At 51.0% G+C, this 5,000-nt stretch overlaps 1 non-coding gene across 1 annotated transcript in view; it reads right to left on the reverse strand.

Moving 5' to 3' along the window:
- The window catches only part of LOC126445790 (small subunit ribosomal RNA), a 1,909-nt gene extending 1,772 nt beyond the window's left edge, over positions 1–137 (reverse strand). The window contains exon 1 of the ribosomal RNA XR_007583109.1: positions 1–137. This exon is cut by the window's left edge and continues 1,772 nt beyond it. This is a non-coding gene — a ribosomal RNA (small subunit ribosomal RNA).
- Positions 138–5,000: the final 4,863 nt, after the last annotated feature.

Consider the following 5,000-nt stretch of genomic DNA (forward strand, 5'->3'; position numbering starts at 1 on the left):
TAACGTGGGTACGATCTAAGGAACCATAACTGATTTAATGAGCCATTCGCGGTTTCACCTTAATGCGGCTTGTACTGAGACATGCATGGCTTAATCTTTGAGACAAGCATATGACTACTGGCAGGATCAACCAGGGAGCTGCGTCAACTAGAGCTGAGCAGCCGGCCGCCCGGGAGTGTGTCCCGGGGGCCCGCGCGAACACGCAAGCGTCCGCTCAATTATTCTGCAAACAGGAGGAGGCTGAGCTCCCCTGCACAACACACCTCGAAACCCTCTCAGGTCCCGGCGGCGCGCAGCGCCGTCCTAAGTACTTGGTCGGGTTCGAGAGAGGCGCAATCGCCCGGAGTTAGGCGAGTAGACGCTTTAGGTGCGACCACCCGTGCTCCCAACTGAGCTTGCCGCTGCCGACAGAGGCCCGGGAGCGTGCTGTCGTGGCATTGCCGGCGGGAGACAACACGCGCCACCTACGGTGACCGGCAGCTCCAACGCCAGCGCCACAGAAGGACAAAAGCCCCACTTGGGTGCCGAAGCGAACTCTCCCAGCACAGCGCACGCGCCAACACGTCCGCACAGCTGCGATACAAACCACCTGCGAGAACCGCTGGGGCGACCGAGCAGCAGACGGCGTCGCGGCGCCGAGCGCCGGGCGGCGGCGCATCCTCAGCGCACACAGTCCTCAATCGGACCAGCACACTGCAGATGGCCACCGCGCTTCGCACCGGGCCCGCGAGGACCTACTTTGGCCGCAAGGCGCCGCGAGCAGGGGGCGCCGGCGCGCAGCTGCGCCGCCTGCCGCGTCCGTCGGCCGGCGCGCCTGCCACTGGCCGCCCCCACCAGCCGGCTGTAGCGCGTGCGCCCACGCACCGCGCTGCCAGCACGCCGGGCGGCCCCCCCTCACCGGCCGGGGACGGTCCCACCCAGCCACCGCCGCGTATCGCCTCACACCCAGATCCCCTTTCGCGTTCGTGGGCATGGTGGGTCCCCTTTCACGTTCGTGGGCATGGTGGGTATCCCTGAAACAACCGGTTAATAGCTCGACCGATCGTCGCCAACACTGATTCACCTCTAGCGAGAACAACCGCACCACAACGGGTTACCTGTTGTTCATTTGCGTAACGTCACCAGCAAACGTAGACGTCCATCGCCATTTGCAACGAGTATTGCATGCCTGTGTCAGGTGTCACAACACACTACGTCTGCCCACATAGACGCAACAACATGTGCACGCCTCGAGAACACGTGGAAGGTAGCCCCCGTACGTATGCGGTGTCCATTGCGCGAACGACTGTCAGCCGGCCTCTGCAGGATGTCGCAGATGTGGAACGCGGTGCAACATGCTATCACGGTGTGTGAGAAGAGACGACTACGTCCGAATACACGCTCCACTACATCAACAGACTGCTCATGCTGATCGCCATCCAGGGCGTCCGTTCCTCCCACACGTCTGAATGGCGTACCACACTGCAATCCAGCTCTTATAGGGAGACGACACGTAGCTGCGTGCACAATATTTGGACTGTATGGTCTGCCGTTGCTAGGCGCAGTCGTCGTACGGTCACACATGTGCCACGATGTATCATTCAGTACATACGGACCAATGTGCAGTACAGTTTGTGGGTTTTGCGTACATCGGCGGACAGGTGACAGGCCGTACCACAACGTAGGCTGAGTACGTCGGCATGCGAAGGGCATTGAACATGCAAACTTCTCAACGACCAGCTTGCGAAGGCAGGGGGGAAGGGGGGGGGGCATGTACGTCCTGCTGCTATCCACATTACAGTGTATAGCAGGAGCATGTGGAAAGTCAGCAACACCTGCAAGGTGTTTAACATGACGCGATACACAGGGGACCGGGCAGTGCGAATAGCGAACTATATTGCGAGGGTTGCGGTTAGGCAACACTACACTAATTTAACGAGTTGCATAACAATTACAGAGCAGGTTCAGCGACAACGTGCGTCAGGTTAAGGCGCAATATAGGTTAGGTTGAGGCACAATATAGGTTAGGTTAAGGCACAACATGGGTTACGTTAAGGCACAAATTGGGTTACGTTAAGGCACAACATGGGTTACGTTAAGGCACAACATGGGTTACGTTAAGGCACAAATTAGGTTACGTTAAGGCACAAATTAGGTTACGTTAAGGCACAAATTAGGTTACGTTAAGGCACAAATTAGGTTACGTTAAGGCACAAATTAGGTTACGTTAAGGCACAAATTAGGTTACGTTAAGGCACAAATTAGGTTACGTTAAGGCACAAATTAGGTTACGTTAAGGCACAAATTAGGTTACGTTAAGGCACAAATTAGGTTACGTTAAGGCACAAATTAGGTTACGTTAAGGCACAAATTAGGTTACGTTAAGGCACAAATTAGGTTACGTTAAGGCACAAATTAGGTTACGTTAAGGCACAAATTAGGTTACGTTAAGGCACAAATTAGGTTACGTTAAGGCACAAATTAGGTTACGTTAAGGTACAATATGGGTTAGGTTAAGGTACAATATGGGTTAGGTTAAGGTACAATATGGGTTAGGTTAAGGTACAATATGGGTTAGGTTAAGGTACAATATGGGTTAGGTTAAGGCACAACGTAGGTTAGGTTAAGGCACAACATAGGTTAGGTTAAGGCACAACATAGGTTAGGTTAAGGCACAACATAGGTTAGGTTAAGGCACAACATAGGTTAGGTTAAGGCACAACATAGGTTAGGTTAAGGCACAACATAGGTTAGGTTAAGGCACAACATAGGTTAGGTTAAGGCACAACATAGGTTAGGTTAAGGCACAACATAGGTTAGGTTAAGGCACAACATAGGTTAGGTTAAGGCACAACGTAGGTTAGGTTAAGGCACAACGTAGGTTAGGTTAAGGCACAACGTAGGTTAGGTTAAGGCACAACGTAGGTTAGGTTAAGGCACAACGTAGGTTAGGTTAAGGCACAACGTAGGTTAGGTTAAGGCACAACGTAGGTTAGGTTAAGGCACAACGTAGGTTAGGTTAAGGCACAACGTAGGTTAGGTTAAGGCACAACGTAGGTTAGGTTAAGGCACAACGTAGGTTAGGTTAAGGCACAACGTAGGTTAGGTTAAGGCACAACGTAGGTTAGGTTAAGGCACAACGTAGGTTAGGTTAAGGCACAACGTAGGTTAGGTTAAGGCACAACGTAGGTTAGGTTAAGGCACAACGTAGGTTAGGTTAAGGCACAACGTAGGTTAGGTTAAGGCACAACGTAGGTTAGGTTAAGGCACAACGTAGGTTAGGTTAAGGCACAACGTAGGTTAGGTTAAGGCACAACGTAGGTTAGGTTAAGGCACAACGTAGGTTAGGTTAAGGCACAACGTAGGTTAGGTTAAGGCACAACGTAGGTTAGGTTAAGGCACAACGTAGGTTAGGTTAAGGCACAACGTAGGTTAGGTTAAGGCACAACGTAGGTTAGGTTAAGGCACAACGTAGGTTAGGTTAAGGCACAACATAGGTTAGGTTAAGGCACAACATAGGTTAGGTTAAGGCACAACATAGGTTAGGTTAAGGCACAACATAGGTTAGGTTAAGGCACAACATAGGTTAGGTTAAGGCACAACATAGGTTAGGTTAAGGCACAACGTAGGTTAGGTTAAGGCACAACGTAGGTTAGGTTAAGGCACAACGTAGGTTAGGTTAAGGTACAACGTAGGTTAGGTTAAGGTACAACGTAGGTTAGGTTAAGGTACAACGTAGGTTAGGTTAAGGTACAACGTAGGTTAGGTTAAGGTACAACGTAGGTTAGGTTAAGGTACAACGTAGGTTAGGTTAAGGTACAACGTAGGTTAGGTTAAGGTACAACGTAGGTTAGGTTAAGGTACAACGTAGGTTAGGTGAAGGCGCAATGTAGGTTAGGTTAAGGTACGATATACCTTAGGTTAAGGTACAATATCGCTTAGGTTAAGGTACAATATAGCTTAGGTTAAGGTACACGTTGTAGGGAAAGGTGTATTTTGGGGGGGGAGGGGGCGGCAGGTTCGTTGATAGTGATTATCGTAAGTGCATGCCTGCGGGATCATCCGATTTGTCACGTCAGGATGCACTTGTGGCTCATGACAGGCGGCGCTCCGATTCCAAGGTTGTGGCAGATCTGTGTCTTTCATTCCTGCCATTGTTTGTGTACTGTGACAGGAGGCAGTATTGTGATGTTGGGTGCACCCCTGTGTAGGACATGTGTGGGTGTTCGTGGCTTAGCTGAGCAATGGCGGATGTCGGAAGGGTGGGATATTCTGTTTTCTGGGTGGACCTCCCGGTCTGGTTATGATAGTGTGGATTGTGTAATGTGGCGGAGAGGATGCACCGGATGTTCTTCCATGCTGGTGGTTAGATATTGTGTGTGTGCCTGTTAGAGGCAGAGAGTAGTGTGTGATAGTGTCTGGCTGACGTGTGGTTCTCATTGTGTGCAGAGTCTTTCAGCATGTATAGGGACGGTTGTATATATTATCTGTATTCTGATGGCTCTGCATCTATTACTAATCAGTGCCGTGTATACGGTTACTCTGGTTCCAGTCGAAACTGTTCTATCTCTGTACATTAGTGACACTGCGGCTCCACTATGTTGCCGCCCCTGTCGGCCGTTTCCCCCAGTGTGTGGCTAATGATTATCAGCAATCAGTCTATTAGTCAATACCGGTAGTGTGACGACGTGAAATGTCCGGGATGGGGGAAGCTACACGCTTCCCGTGGGTCAGGGCCTAGAAAGACTCTTCCCACGCAGGAGGCTCGGACTGTCATTACTCTTCCGAGAAATATATTTGCCCAGCGTTTTTTGCGACTGCGAGTGCGACGCGTACGAGTACCGACATGGATGGGGCGCTTCCTAGCTGATCGCTCAGCATCGGAGAAATATATTTGCCCAACGTTTTTTGCGACTGCGAGTGCAACGCCCAAGGGTACCGACGTGGATGGGGCGCTTCCTAGCTGATCGCTCGGCATGGGAATCCGTACAGTGAGCAATGCGATCGCGTCTGTAGCTTGT

This window comes from Schistocerca serialis, unplaced genomic scaffold (assembly GCF_023864345.2).
Source record: "Schistocerca serialis cubense isolate TAMUIC-IGC-003099 unplaced genomic scaffold, iqSchSeri2.2 HiC_scaffold_361, whole genome shotgun sequence".
Lineage (NCBI taxonomy): Eukaryota > Metazoa > Arthropoda > Insecta > Orthoptera > Acrididae > Schistocerca > Schistocerca serialis.